This window comes from Coturnix japonica, chromosome 3 (assembly GCF_001577835.2).
Source record: "Coturnix japonica isolate 7356 chromosome 3, Coturnix japonica 2.1, whole genome shotgun sequence".
NCBI classification, from domain to species: domain Eukaryota; kingdom Metazoa; phylum Chordata; class Aves; order Galliformes; family Phasianidae; genus Coturnix; species Coturnix japonica.
The window spans coordinates 60,011,474-60,027,815 of NC_029518.1; the positions used below are offsets into that span (position 1 = coordinate 60,011,474).

Below are 16,342 nucleotides of genomic sequence, written 5' to 3' on the forward strand. Positions count from 1 at the left end.
TTAGAGAACAGGAGGCAATTAATATGGTCTAAAAATGTAACATGGCACAACCTTCCCCCCCCTCCCCCCGTTTTTTTTTTTCCTTTGTGTAGCATTCCAACACAAAGGCTGTCGAGAGCATTATGTGCATCACATTTTGAAAACATGTTGGTAAGGCAAACTCACTAGGGGACCCCAGGTTGACCAATTCTTTGGGACTTGATCTAAAATAATTGGCACGTTTGCTTTACGCCGCAGCTCATTTCATGTCGTTGACCTTGTATCCTCAGTGTCTGAAGAGCTGTCATGGCAGTGACATGTGTCTGAGCAGTCTGAAGGAATCCGGCAATTATTTTAATATTTTGCATAATACTGGTGGAATGTAATAATCAGTTGTGAGGGATCAAATCCAATTACCTCACTCCCTAGAAGTGGAAGTCTGGTGATAAGCGCTAGCTGAGTGAGAAAGAAGTGTAACAATTTGTGACATTCTAGTCACTAATTTTTTTATTTCCCTTTCTCTTTCTTTTTTGCAGGGCACGTTTCTGAGCCATTTTTGAGGAGATGTGGTGAATGTAAACTTGCTGTCTTGGGGGGGAAATTCTGGTAAGTGGTGCAGTCTTGATCAGTTTTTGCTATCAATGGTAATTTCAGAAAGATTGTGTTAGCTTTTATCTTGGTTTATTTTTTCTTTTACATGATGGGAAATGCAGCTCACAAAGCTGTAGTTGATTACATGTATTTTTCTTCCTCTGGTATGGAGACTCACAGTGTGAGAAGCACTGACAGAAAGCAGCGTGCTGGGCCTCAAGGCAAGGAATGCAGCTTCATTTACTCCTGTGGCATCTGCTTATTGTGTTTGTAGCTGTTACATTCAGCTAAGGAGTGGCTGAAAACTAGTAGAAGAAACCCAAAGCCTAATTGAAAAACAAGGGAAACAAAAAGCATTCTAGAAGTAAGAAACGTGAGGAGCCAGAATAATGCAGAGGGAGCAGTGGGGATGTCTGGTCAGTGTTAAATCATTCAATCCAATCTCATACCCTCCACATGGAGCTAGGAGGATTTGCTCATTACTATGACATGAGGAGGTAGTCAGTGCTCCTGTGTGATGCTCCAGTTTTCCCATTCCTTGTTTCCATTTCTTGTGACAAGCTTTGCTGCTTCTGATTGTTCTGTTCACATTTCCAGAGACAACAGCTTTCTACAGGTGGGAGTGTGATGTGTATACAGCATAGCTGTGTTCCTGAGCTATGCCACTGTGAGAAGAAGGGAGGCATCAAAGAATGGAAGATAATTAGTGACATGCCCCAACTGGAGGGAAGTAATCCTGAGAAAACTCTTTGTAGTTTTCTCAACCAGGGGGGAGAAAAAAAATGGGGATTTATGAATGGTAGATCCTGTCTGACAAACCTAATTTCATTCTATGGTAAGGTGACCCATTTAATGGATGAAGACAAGACTGTCAGTGTGGTCTACCTGGACTTCAGTAAGGCCTTTGACGCTGTCATTCATAACATTCAGGTGGAGAAACTGGCTGCCCATGGTTTGGGAACTTGGTGTGCTGATGGACAGTCGGCTGAATATGAGCCAGCAGTGTGCCCAGGTAGCCAAGAAGGCCAATGGCACCATGGCTTGTATCAGGAATGGTGTGGTAAGCAGGACTAGGGAAGTCATCCTGCCCCTGTACTCGGCATTGGTGAGGCCTCACCTCGAGTACTGTGTTTTTTGGGCACCTCGATACAGAAAGGATATTTAGGTGCTGGAGCAGGTTCAAAGAAGGGCAACAAGGCTTCTGAAGGGCTTGGAGAATATGCCTTATGAAGAGAGACTGAGGGAACTGGGGCTGCTTGGTCTGTGGAAAGGAGGCTGCTCTCTTCCAGTATCTGAAAGGTGATTACAGCGAGAGCGGGGTTGCTCTCTTCTTACTGGTGACAGGTGACAGGATGAGGGGAAATGGCCTCAGGTTGTGCCAGGGTGGGTTTAGGTTGGATATCAGGAAATACTTCTTTACAGAAAGGGTTGTTAAGCACTGGAATGGGCTCCCCAGGGAGGTGTTTGAGTCACCATCCCAGGATGTGTTTAAAAACAGTTTGGATGTGGTACTCAGGGGCATGTTTTAGCAGAAGGTTGTTAGAGTTAGGGTAGTGTGGTTAGGTTGTGGTTGATCTTAAGGTCTTTTCCAACCTGAGTGATTCTGTGATTCTATGATTCTCTTTTTCTCCAGTCAAAAAATAATTACCAAAAAATAATTATCCCAGAAACAAGCAAAAACAAAACAGAACAAAACAGCAGATCCTCCATGGTTTGTAGACTTACCTTGCTTTTCCCTCTCAGAGATTCAGTGTATGCAGCTGTGGCTGGTACCTGTTGATCACTTGTACACTTGGAAAAAAACTGCTAGTGAAAGTTTGTGTCCCTTTTTTCCCTTGGCCAAGAAGAGTGTTGGACTAGAATTTTTCTTCAGCCAATGTGTGCAGATTGCAAATGAAAACCACCTTATTCTCCATTGGCAAAGGACTTCAGGGTAAGACAGCCTGCAGGGGTAGAAAACCTAAAATCAAAGACTGGCTTTATGAGAACACTTGTTCCTTTCTGCCATTTAAAAAAGAAATAACAGATGTTGTTACATCATACAGAAGAGTCTGGATTAGCTAGCGGATATTTATATGTAGATCATTTAGCCTTCTGCAGAAAGTATAGTCTTAAAGTGAAGAAAAAAAATGATTAATATCAAAATTTAAAAAAAAAAAAAGAAAAAGAAAAAGTCTGCCAAATGCTTGAAAAGTCCTGTACAGCTATACTTGGGTAAACCACACTAAGTAATTTTCTCTCTACTTGTATAACCAAAGATGAGCTGTAGGCCAGCTGCATGAACTCACAGCACATGAGATTTTGTACTGATTTCTGTTGCTGCAGGAGAAGATCTATAAGTTATCTGATGTCCTTACGTATTGAGTGATCTTTGTGTGATGTGACTGTAGTGCTCACAGGTCAAGGAGCACCATCATAATGTGTCGCTGTGTAACACAAAGGAAAATAAGGTTATGGGCAGACATGGTAGTGTGATGGCTGTGTTTAAATTTCCCTTCAGAGTTGCATCAGTGATCTAGGCCCAATGAAAGAACATAGTTTGAGAGCAGCAAGAGGAAAGAGATATAAGGAACATGTTTATTGAAACAGGAATAATTTGGGTTGGAAGGAACTGCTGTATGCCTTCTTGCCCCCTTGAAGCAGATTCTATTAGATGAGGTTGGTCGGGGCCTTGATTTTCAAAATTCAGGTGGACTCTAAAAGTGGCAGTCTCTCTGGGCACCTTTTCCAATGTCTGACCATCCTCTGAGTGAAAATGTGCCTCCATGTTGCTTCTCATTGTTATCACTCACTCACTGATGATCAGTGTGCAACTTGCATCTTGTCTGCCTGTGAGACTGGAGTTTTGCTGAAGAACCTTTCAGCCCCAGATCAGGGAAGCTGTATCCTGTGGTTCCAAAGGAATAAGGTGTCACATGAATGCAGTAGACTTGTTAGTGGGAGTAAAAATACAATATGGTTTGTTGAGGATCTACTTACACAGTGTTGTTCAACCTTTAGTTCTTGGTCAGACTTGGGGAACATGGCTGCTGGCTTCTCTGAATCTCAAAACTAAGGAGAAAGTGATGTTCCTGTAAACTTTTCATTCAGAGACAGAACCCAATACAAAGACACTGTTCTCACTGCTGGATTATACATTCTGGGATTTCTTTGAGCCAGTTTGGAGCTCGCTCTGTGGCACTCCCTGCTTCAGGATTTTGCACAAGAATTTAATATTGTTTTCCTGAAGCCATTATAATATGTAAACAGACTCTGCAAATTGTTTTCACAGCTGTTCCTTCCCCTCTTCCCACTTGAAACAGTTTGCATTTTGAGGAAGAATAATCAGGAATCAGTTTCTGGTCTTACAGACCAGAATCTCTGGACCAGGTTCTCTGAAACATCTCCCTCCCCATTGTAAGTTTGCCTATGGCAAGGAAAGAGTTTTGTCTGGTCTCTGTCCCAAACCCACTGAATCCAGGAAGGTCTGGACACTATAAGAACACTTTGAGTTTATCCTGACATAGTACCTAAGCTCAGAGGCACAGAGGTCACTTACTCATCTTGGATCAAAGTCCTAGAAAGAATCATACAGCCTCCAGCTCAAAACTTCATAGTGGATTTAGGAGCTGATCAGAGAAGTACACTTGAGTGCTTTGAGGGGAATCTTGATTAACTTAAAACTCACTTAGCTAAGCTGATAGTATCTTCCTGAGCAGTGTGAGCAGAGACCTCTTTTGATGAGATTTCTGTAAAGCAGCCTTGTGGATGTCTGAACAAATGCTGCTTGGCACTTAGGTGTTTGACCCATGTGGTACTGAACACGGTGTCTAGCAGGTGGTCACTGAGTGGCCTTCTCCTCATCATATAAAACCCTGACACAACTGCAAGGAGTTCCGAGAAGCACAGCTGAAGTACAGAAGAAAACTTTTAAGTGGTCTGAGTTTTAGTTTTTTCCCCTGTTCTTTGCCAGTCTGAATTCCCCTTGAAACTCAGGCCTTTTGTAAGATTTTTTTTTGCGTGTGTCAGCATGACTTATTCTGTACCATGTGTTGTTTTGTCCTTGTTCATCTAGGCTCTGTGTATGGTTATATCATTTAAGATTTTGGATTTAGTTGCTAAGATCTCCTCTAGCATTATCGGGTTGGATTTTATTTTACTTTTTTGCCCATTAAGAGCAATCAGATTCCTCGTCTCTCCTAATTAGCAGATTGTGCTTGCTTTGATTTTTAGAAATTATATTAAAACAAATTCTCAGTAACTTGATGCATACTAAGTTTGATTACCTTTAGAAAAGAAAGATTGTATTCCTCTGTAGGTTCCTGTGTGTCTGATCTCTATGGTACCATTATTGATATCTATGACATCTACCAAAAAGAGCTATGGAATTTCTCATGGTGATTTTTCTTTCTTGTCAGGTTTCTGACATAAAGTATTATAGATCGACTATATGTTGTTTGCAGAGAGCTTGGAATGTGCACTCTTAGTGCAAAAACAACCCACCGTAACTTTTTTACCTGAGTTCTGACACAGCCACAAGAGGCTCCACCACTTCCCTGGGCAGCCTGTGCCACTGTCTCACTACTCTTTCTGAGAAGAAACTGTTCCTAATATTCAACATGACCCACCCCTTGTGTAATGTAAGGCCATTCCCTCATGTCCTTCAGTTTATCTGTTGGATTTTGTTTGGGAGTGAAGTTGAGACAGTCCAAATAGGATTGATCTGTGGGCCACTTGTCTGGAGGAACCTTCTGCCATATCCTAGAGACAAGGAAGTACTGGTAAGACAGCAATAGGAGTAAAGTGTTGCATGGCTTTCTGAGCTGGCTCAGTGACAGAGATCTTTGAATCACAATGTTACAGTATCTTGAAGATTCATGATGGAATTTTGCAAGTGATAAACTGTTTTGTTTGCTTTTTTTAAAATTCAAGATAGCAAACTCTCCAAACGTTCTGCTGAAAGAAGAGCATTAAATTTGCAAGTTCACATGTTTGCTTTAGGGAATGTTGCATCAACTTTGCTCTTTTCTGTGCATGCTTCAGGGTATTTTTGTCACTGTTCACTTGATACAAAAACTCCTGTTCCATCACATTTGCCTGTTCTTACACCTTCTGTTCCCCTTCCTCCCCTCTGGAAAACCAAGTAAAAATGGTTGTGTAGTGTACCACAAGGTCACTGCCATCCAGCTTGTTGGTGGTTGGATTCTATCGGATTCAGATAAAGAGCAGATTTGCACCTGTTCTCATATCCAGCTCTGATTGCTTCATTATTGAAGTGTAGGTCCAGCTTACAGCAGGATGGTCTCACCGACATGGTAGCAGGATTGTAGAGTTTATCTCCAGGGAATGCAGTTGCTAGGAAATGTCACCTCTTCAGTGAGCCCATGCAAATGGAGATTTATTTCTTCAAGGGTCAGTAATTCATTAGTTGTTTTTTTTTTCAGAGGTTGGTAGTTTGGTCATGTTTAGGAGTTCTGTGTAGACATCAAAATACAAAGTTTTTTCCTTGCCAGCATACAAGCTTTTCCTCCGAATCACAAAACCTCTCAAGCTGTTGAAGGGCTGACCAGAGGCTTTTAGCATGGACAAATCACTCCAATTTCCCATGTCTTGTTTCAGAACTAGCTTGAAAAATTTGGGCTGAAGTCATGCCAAAAATCCAAAATGGCAACAAAGAAAGGAAAAAAATCTCACAGCAAACATCCAGCATGGAGGAGACTGCCAAAGCTGGAAGCTGTTTGTGCCAAGTTTATAATCAGGCAGCAACGGGGTCTTAGTAGGTAACGTCACCACCACACAGCAATCTGTGGGAGAGGCAGGGAGTGGGATCTGCATGGGGTGTTGTGCAGTGCAGTGTGTGGACTGGGCACAGGATTACAGGGACCAGAGAGTGTGATTTCTGGGCAGCAGATAAGGCAGTAGCTGTGAGACTGCCTGTTGCAAAACTAAATATATCTATAGCTAGAGCCTAAGCTGAGTTGGATAGGATTAACTTCCTGACACAAGTGTGCTGTTTTACAATGCAGCCAATGTGTCAGCTTATTTTTAGGGTTTATTTTCTGAAATCTAGGAGGAAGGGGGCAGTTAATGTAATTCTCTTGATGTTAATTCTGTCTCATCAATACTTTATGGATTTAATAGATTTTGGGACTAAAATCATTTGGAAGATCGTTTTATCAGTCAAGCATGTCAGCAGCTGCTGAAGCTAAATGGAGGACAGAAAACATTAGGGTGTAATGTATGGTGCTGAAGTATCCAGAAAGTATAATTCCTATGGAGTTTGTTTCTGTGTGCCTCTTGCAAAACATTATGTTGGACACTAAATACTTTGCATAGAGGCAATTTACCTCTTCAGTAATTTGTCCCAAGACATAAGTGTCTGTTACCACCTCACAGCTTAAGTACGCTGCTGCAGTTTTTCGTCTCCCTCTTGTTTAAATGCTTCTGTGGCAAGGACACAATGAAACTGCATGTGAAAGAGCATGAAGAAGAGGTGAGATCTCATTGTAGGTTACCCTAGCTGAGTATTTTTGCACATTGAGTTATTTATATTAATCAGTTTGCTGAGCTACAAAGATAAAAGAAAACCTGGGAAGCAATCCAGGTGCTTGAAGGTGGGGAGACTCCAGCTCTATGTGTCACACTCCATCAGCCATGCGGAAGGCTCTGTCAGAGCTCTCTGAGTCATCCTGCAGCATCCCTGCTGCCAGCAGCGAGCAGCACAGGGAGCTCCGGGACTCCAGGAAAGCCTGCTCCTCCCAAGGCATGTTATCAGGGAAACCACTGGTTAGAAAATACCTATTTTTAGATAGTATCCGTGACCTGAAATTCATAACAAGTTTATGTTTATGCTGTATCATCCTGAAAACCTTGGAGCTATCAGAGCTTTCTGCCACCTTCTAATAAAGGATGTTTAGTCCCCATGATCTTTATACCTATGCTGCACCCACATACAAGGAGCCATACTGCTCCTGTTGTTTTTAGGGAAGAGAAAATAATAAAAGATTTAACTGTGTAAATGTCATTCCTTCCCAGCCATCTAGTACTATGAGACAGAGAAGTCTGCTTTGAAATTTTCCTTCCAGCAAAAGCTTGAAAAGCCTTGAAGATTGTGTGCAGCCTTGATCATGTCATGCAGCAGCTGCAGTGAGAAATAGCTAGCAGGGTCAGTCTTTGAGGGTTTTGAGTGCTGTTCAGAGAGGTGAGAATCCTGCCTTCCTGCTATTATGAGGTAGTATCTTCTAATCCTGTAACAACCATACTGATGTAGGTTTTGCATTGTTGTTTTTTTTTAAACTAACTGTAATCCTTGTTGAATTTAAGTTGTGCAAGAATCATACCAACCCCAAAACAGCAAATATAAGAATATAAGTGGCACGAGATTTTTTAGGTTCTTTACAAAATTTCTAGTTAAAAATCATATACATGGCTCAGATACAACCTGAAACTTCAGTTTACTGCTTTGGTCTTTGGTTCATGAATTGTCTCATTCGTACAGTTAAGGTGCTACTTAGAGAGAAGACGGTCTGGAAAGAAACTTCAACTGCACTTTGTAAACATGAGTCATTTCTTATCCTCTTTTGTCATTTGTTAAAAGTTTTGTCTTTTTTCAATGAGAACTAACACCGGATTACAGTATAATGTACTGGAAACTCGTGGTTGCATCACAGTGCATCAACACCCATTGCTGCTGGGTGCTTGTTTTGGTGAGCTGTAGTTGAACTGAATCATCAGTTTAGGAAAGTTTTCATTTAGCTGTGGTATTTGTTAGCAGCATTCGGCATTTAGGAATTGTTCATTTTTTCCCCACAGCTAATTCCATATTATTAGGACACTGGTCTCCCTGTGCATGCCATTTACTGTCACAACATCATCCCTTTATCCCCCTTTTCTTCCCATTTACATCAATTGATGAGTTCAAACAATTTTGCTTTTTTTCCCTTTAAGGTGAAGGCTGAAAGAAGACCCAGTAGGTGAAATTCTGCTCTATCTGTAGGACAGGATATCTCCAAATATATCTGTAGAGACAGAGAAAATGTAGAGACTGACAGCTGATAGATCCTCTACACTTCTCATTGTTTTCTACCATGGTGGTCATGCCAAATCTGTCAAAACACAGAGAAACCAGTCTGTATATGATGGAAGTCACTTTTTTTTTGTCCCCTCGGAACACCATGCAACATCCACAGCCCTGTTTTTAAGGCATCCCCGATAACCATTTTGTTACATGCTACATATCTTTGCAGGAGCCCAAGATTATAACATTTGCTTTTTAAAAAGTTTTGCTCTTGAGTTTTGCCCTTTAAATTACTGTAATTACATAGGGAGGCCTAGTTTGAGTCTAACCATCAGTTTTCCTGTATGTCATTAGAAGTTGTTAGGGGATCAGCATGCACAGCTGTAAATGACAGGGTATATCTTCCTTGTCTTTTCTGAATTAGACTGTCTATAAGGGCAAGTGCTTCAGAAGAGAGCGAGCACTGTTCTAAACTTACATAGCAAAAGGAATGCAGTGACCACTTCATGTGGCTCATGCCCAGTGTAAGATCTAACATCCTGCCTGCAATCTCTCCTGAAGCAATGTCTACTCTACATAGTCTACATACATACTGCATACTCTACATCCCACCTTGAAGGCATCCCAGCAGGCAAGTGTTGTACAGGGCTCTGGGTCACAGGGACTTAACTTCCCAGCAGGGACATCAGAGCCCCTGGCCATACACAGGTGGGTGTGCTTGGGAAGAACTCACACCCAGGGAAATCTCAGTCTTTGCCTTTCCCATCCAGCTCAGGTCTCCACATGTGCAACTGCTTTTAGTTGTGTTTTTTATGACAGTGAGATTTGGGTGAATTTATGTAAGAATTTGGTTTTAAACTCTAGGGGAAATGGGGACTGTTAATCCTGTGTTACCAGACCACTTTTACACTTTCAAGGTGACAGAAATCAAAAGAAATGTGTGTTTTCCCTTTAAGGCGTATATTAGAGGCATCATTGAAAGTCCCGTGTGCCACAGGGGACATTAAAAAAAAGCACAGTGGTTTCTGTTTCTGTATTAAGTATTTCCCTAGCTGTGCTTTAGATTTAAAAAAAATGAATTCCTAAGCCATGACTTTTAACCACCTTTTGTTCTCTAGGAAAGCTCCTCGTAGACAATGAGAGACTTATACCAGGCAAGCCTTCTGACTTGGTACAGCAAGAGTTGTAAGGGTGCCACTATGTAGAGAATTTTTGCATCAAATTATCATTACTGCTTCCACTTCCACTGCAACCAGCAATTCTCATGGTATTTATTTTTCCTGGAATGTTTATCTTCTATTAGGTTATAACAAGGAATATATTCAATGTCTTGCTCTCTTCTTTTTCTTTTGTATCCTTGATGTTTGGGATATATTCCAGAAGCTTTCTGGTATAGCTTTAGGTTCTTCTGGGTTGAAGATGCTTCTACACATCACCTAGACATGAACTCTCCTTATTTAAAATAAAATAAAATAAAATAAAATAAAATAAAATAAAATAAAATAAAATAAAAATCAACACAAAACTCTTTTCAGTTCAGTGGTGGGGGAAGAGGAAGGTGCCCTAGGCACAGCTAGTGATTAGTGGTGTTGTTTCTTCAGGTTAATAACTAGCTCTGGTAGAAATCTGTTCTTTGATGGACAGTTCTCTAATGATACTGGACAGAGAGAGCAGCAAATTTAATATGTTCTGCAAGTTGATGTTGGGTGAAGCACCAGAAAACTGAAATTCTGAGATAAATCCCCTTGGAGCTCACTTGTCTGCTCATGACTTTCCCTTTCTGGTATTTAACCAGTTTGAATCCAGGTCATCTATCCTAGACTAATCTATGTCAGTAGAGTGGTGAAGTGTGGAGGGAGCTTTTACCTTCTTTCTTTTTCTTCCTCTCCCACCCAGAACACATAAGCAAAAGAGCGGGAGATACGGAAGTTGAAATCATGGCAGTCCACACAACATGTCAAAACAGCTGTTACAGCGCTCATTGGAAGCTGTTCTCAGTCAGTTTGGCAAAACATAAACTAACAAAGGTCCCATCAGTGTATTTCTATGGTTACTCAGTAGGCAATGCTATATATTTGTTGTGCTAATAAGTTTGACTGTAGCTTAAAAAGGTCCAGCGATCTCCAATTAAACTTTCTGTAATTTACAGAAGTAGTTTCTTCTGATGTTGTGTGCAAGGGTATGGAAAAATCCAAGTCATCACAATCCACTTGTTACATTTTATAGATGTTGCTCACCCGATGTTTAAAAAATAATAAAAATTGAGAAACAGAATTCTTGAATGGAGCGCAGTTAAATCATTTTCAAAGGCTTTTTAAAGTGACAGATATGGCTTGCAAGTAGTAGAGACTGGTGCTGCAGATTATTTAAATCTGTGTGACATCACCAGTGGATAATTTAAAAACCCCACTTATTATGTAAATGTATTCAGTCACCAGTAGAAAGCTTATGTATGTGAGAAATCATACTTTTGTGCTCTTTAAGTCATCTCACCTGCATTCTGTTTGTTCTCGGTGAAATACAGCATCTGATTATATCTTGGAGTCTCTCCAGGGAGCTCATCTCCAAATTGCTGCCGTGATTTACAGTAACAGCCTTATGAAGCTTCTTGAACCTTTCAGAGCTTCCTGCTTCTTTGTTGGTCTTTTTAGGCCTAACATAATTTTAAATACTTCTTAGTGATTAGATTAGGCACAAGCAATTTCCTAGTAAAATTGCCTGAGCAGATCCTTTGGTAAATGGTAATAACCTTGTTGTGGCTCAATAAGGTTTGGCAGGATAATTAAAATGGGCTTCGGTGATGCAAATAGGCATGCAGTAAAACCCTGCAGATCTGCTCAGAGCCTTGGTTGGGTTTCCGTATATGTAGGTTGGCTCATGACCATATGTCTTCTAGTTATGGCTTCCACTGCAATCTATGCATTGTTCTAGAAGATCTTAGCTTATCAGTATGCCGAATGATAAAACACTTGTATCACTTACCCCATAACTGCTCCAGTATTAGATGGATTTGTGTTGATTCGTGCCTTGGGTGTTTATGTTAAAACCTTTCTAATCCCTGAATGTTTAAGATTTTCTTTCTTTTTCTTTTTTCTTTTTTTTAAGATAGAGGAAAGAGAGAAGAGCTTAAGATTTCACACAAATCAAGAATCACCTTGTGGGGATCTTTCCAAATAAGCCTGAGATTTGTACAAAATTGACGACTGCTTTTTCACGCAGGGCCTGTATTGATTTTATGCTGCATGACATGTCTTGCTAGATCTCTGTGCAAAGCAACCCATGCCAGCCTCCTGACCCTTCCCTGATAACCTCATCGCTTTCCAGCTGAATGTGCCCTGTCCCCCTGCAGCTATTGCCACAAACATGAATGTACCCTCCAAAATTGTTTCTTGAGCTTCATTTCACAGAGCACAGGGATAGCAGAGTGTCTCTGTCCACACACAGGCATACACATGCATTTCCAACCAGCAGTCAAATTGATAAAAAAATACCTCTGGGTAATTAGTACTGTGTATATAGTTAATCGATTTCAAATTAAATGCCACCGGCAATGGGAAAAGGTCATGCTAGGTTTGTTATGGCTTTGAGAAACCCACTGTTTCAGTGCGAGCTGTCTCTGGGAACAGGTATTGTCTTTGTGCACTGCCTGTGACAAAAGAGGACCCATTTTGCCATTTTGCAAATGGGGCTGTCAATGTTATTATCATATTTTAACATATTTTATCTTGGCTTTACTGTTGATTTTAAATAGGTAGCCCTTCAACATATAAGGAGGCAGGTCAATCTTTTAAGCACTGGGTAGAAACAGCATCTCATCTCTGGCTTCCCAGGCCATCTTTCTCATTATTAGACAATTCTGCCTCCCAGGCAGACAGATTACTTCATACTTTCATTCATTAATGATTTATCGGATGGCTCCTCCCCTGAAGGCTCATCCCTCCTTTCTGCACAGCCCACAGGCAGCCAGCCACGTGCAGCTGCCAGCTGGCACAGGTACAGCTGGGGCTCGAGCTGCCGGCCTGCCCTCCTTCCCAGCTGCTCCCTCACCTGCATGCTCCTCAGGCCTTCCATTGCACCAAATCCCTGAAATTCCCGTGTTCTCCTATCCTTTCTCTCCAACCCGTTTGCTTATTGTGCTTTTGCTACCTGTAATTCTTTTATTATTATTATTTTTCTTAAGTGAGAGAAGTGAGGTGACCTCCTGTGTAAAGCAGAACTGTGCTTTTATTATGGAAATTTTGGTGGCCCCTTCCAAAGCACTGGGTGTTTTGGTGGCAGGGTGTGCTCCATGGTGACTTACATTTTAGTACCAGGTAGAATTAGTCAAGAAGAAGGAGCGCCAGGGAAAAAAAATTGAAAGAGCTTTGTCTGTGAACAGGAAGGTGTGGGTTGGCTTTAATTTCAGGTTTTGCTATCAGGTTCTTGGCACAACAGCTCTTTTGAAATCCTTTTCCAGTTGTCTGTGTGAGAGAGTGATTTTTATCACATCACTAAAGATGAACTCTCTTCTTGTTCTCCTCTCTGCTGTCAGAAACTAGTTGTGCTTTGAGGCCTGGGAAAGGGAGTCCAAATGAAATCTCATGATGAAAGGGAAGAGGTCCAGAATTGCTTACCACTCTCCAGCTTGTCCACCGCAGGCGGGTTGTGACTGAGTACAGTGGGAGAACAAGGGTTGTAGAACAGAGGCAAAATATAATCGAGGAGAGGAAAAGGAATAAATGAAACTCCCTTGAGTCTTTTACACAGGAATGTATACATCTTAATCTACTCTTGGCAAGTGGTGATTGATAACTAATTTTCTCTTCCCTCTCCCACACCCTCCCAGCAACTGCAGAAAGGACACGTGACAGGAATAATAAATCTAATTATTTTAGCAGGCCACAATGGAAATTATGGATTAAAGATGCAATGGGCGCCTCAGTAGACAGAAACCGACTGTTCTGAGGATGCCTAAAATACCATCATTGTTTTCAAGAAATTCCTGAATTGTTTGAGTCTCTCCATGTATCCCTTTGGAACAACACTTTGGGTAAATCAGCATAAAAGGTGTCAGACTGAGAAGCCTCGTTATTCCTACAGCTTCAGGACAGCCAGAGCCTGCTACTGAGGGAAGCTCAGGCTTTGGGGTGAGTCTGGGTCTAAATCCGACTGGAATTCTCTCTTCTCTGGGTCTCTGAGCCAGAGTGTTACACTGCTGCTGTAAGGAGAGAGCTAGAAGAGGGGAATTCAGGCTGCCACACATAATAGGTTAGCTGTTCTGTTGTGTGCTGCAGGACTAATCAATTTGAATGCCTTTGGCTTCGGACGGGAGCGAGGTGGGTGAAAACAGTAGGCGCCTGTGTTTCAGACAGGCAGGTGTCTGAAAACCAGTGTGAGCTCTGAGGGAGAAGAGGCTCTTGCTGCTCCTCAGAGGCTTCCCAGGACCAGCCAGAGCAGGCCATGAGACTCTAGGGTGCCAAGCAGGAGGCCATGGCATGGCTGCTCACATGCAGGCTGAGAAAATAAGCCATTATGTGGTGATTCGGGACAGAACAAGGGAAAGCAAGAAAAAACCTACAAGTGACTACTTATTTCAAGGAGTAGTTTGTGAGCAGAGCAGGGATTTGGGACATGGATTCCATGCATCCCCAGGCCAAGGGCATGGCCCATCAGTTACAGAGAGACTGATTCATTCCAGATTACAGATGAGGACAGCAGTTGACTTGGAGAAGGCACTCCCAAGCATTATCAGGTGTGTCAGCACTCCTTCAGGCTCTCTCTACAAGCTGTCAAACATGCACATCAACTGAATTAAGGGTTTGCACTGGGAGATTGCCATCGGTAAAGCCAAGTATATGTTTATAACATCCTTACCAATTCATAACGATTTTCCTCTCATAGGGTGCATTATTACTTTACCTGCACAGCATGCATTAAGTGTGCAAGAAGTTGGTGAAGCTTAAAGAGTTTGCACTGAATTTCCATCTAACGCTAAGTGCCTGCGGTAGACCACTGTTCACCAAGCTGTTTGGTTTTTCTTTACATCTTCTTGGCTTGACCACTCGCATTAGAACATAGAAAAGCAGGAATTTGAACTATGCAGTTTCCCTGCAAAACGTGTATGTTACTTTTGTTACACTACTGACTTGTTGCATTTGTCTCTAGTTTTTAGAAGGAGGGAGAGGAGTTGCTAATTGTTCAAGATTTTTTTTTCTTACGTTTAAATAGTCTTTCCTATACTTTACTTTGTGCCCGTTGCCTCTTTTTCTATCGCTGGGCACCACTGAGATGGCTTGCGTTGTCTTCACTGCTGCCTTTCATTGGGCATTTAAACTTACTGATCAGATCCCCATGAGCTTTCTTTTCTCTAGGCTCACATGGTCCCAGCTCTCAGCCTTTCTTCATATGACAGATGCTCCAATCTTGTAAACTGTCGGACTCACTCCAATAGCTCTGTGTGTATTTTGTACTCGTAAGCCCCATATTGGATCCAGCACTCCATAAGTGTCTCAGCAGATTCTTTCCTGCTTTCTAGGTGCTCAGCCCTCAGCATGGGAGCAGAACTTTGCACATCACTTTGTTGTACATCATGAGGTTTCCACTGGCACATTTCTCCAGCCTGTCAAGGCACCCAGGAATGGCAGCAGAGCCATCTCACTTAACAAATACTGCTCCCAAACTCCCAGAAGTACCCTCTGCCATTAGCTAGGTCATTAATGAAGATTAAACAGTATTGGACCCAGTATCAATTTCTGGAGCACACTACTGATGACCTATTCAGTGGGCCCTAGTCTTCCTTTTGCTGCTGATACACATGTAGAAAGTCTTGCTGCTTTTCACATCTCACCAGATTCAGCTTCTTTGGCTTTCTTAAGCCAACCTGACTGTGTTTCCATCTCGCGCATGCTCCCATTTTATGTTTGCTTCTTGTCAGGAGCATCTTGTCTATCCATGTGAGTGTCCTACTGCTACTGTCTGGTTTTCTGCATACTGAGATGGACCACTGCAGAACTTGCAGGAGGTGGTCCTTGAAAATCAACCAACTCTGATGGACCTCTGTTTTCTCAAGGGCTATATCCCATGTAATTCTCTTAAGCTCATTCCTAAAGAGGCCAAAGTCTATTCTCCTGAAATCCAGAGTTGTGATCTGGATCTCTTGGAAAAGAGTCTATCCACCATCTCATGGGCACTGCAACCAGTGCTGCTCCTGACCTTTACATCCTCTGGTCTTTGTGGGCATAAGGTCCAGCACAGCATTTCCTCATGTTGGCTCCTTGGTCATCTGTCAGGAAGTTACCTTCAGTGTGCTTCAGGAATCTCTCCTGGGTTGCTTGAGCCCTGCTGATTCACCTAGGCATTTTTAGCCTTTTCTCACACTTAATGTGTCTGCAACTATTTCTTTGTGCAAGCTACTCAGTCATTTTACACAATTAAACTTTTGAACCCCATTAAGCAGTGGTCTCCTGTAGCGAGCAATTCGCAAAAGGAGGCTGGCTATGTGAGGCTTGTACCAAAGTGCAACGTGTAACCCACCTAACATATTGGGGTTTTTTTCCTCCCTTTTCTCACGCTTAAATGTAAAATAAGCATTATACTGTAGGAACCAGGCAAAGGCTAATTTGCCTCATTTGAATGTGAAAAGGAGCCCACATCCTTCCTGTGCCCTGCAAAGAATGCAAAAAGACTTTACAGAGAAAACAGATGTACTAATATGTATCACTTGTGGGGGGCAGGGAGAACCAGGGTGCTGCCACTAAAGCTGTGCTGAGTTTGCAGGGAAACAAAAGCATATAAAAT

At 41.9% G+C, this 16,342-nt stretch overlaps 1 protein-coding gene across 1 annotated transcript in view; it reads left to right on the forward strand.

Annotated features, from left to right (window-relative positions):
* Positions 1 to 16,342, forward strand: part of FYN (FYN proto-oncogene, Src family tyrosine kinase) — a 125,741-nt gene that overhangs the window by 50,573 nt on the left and 58,826 nt on the right. Inside the window, exon 2 of the mRNA XM_015858717.2 lies at positions 516 to 585. The gene's annotated coding sequence lies outside the window, so the exon portion shown is untranslated. The remainder of the gene's footprint in view (positions 1 to 515; positions 586 to 16,342) is intronic.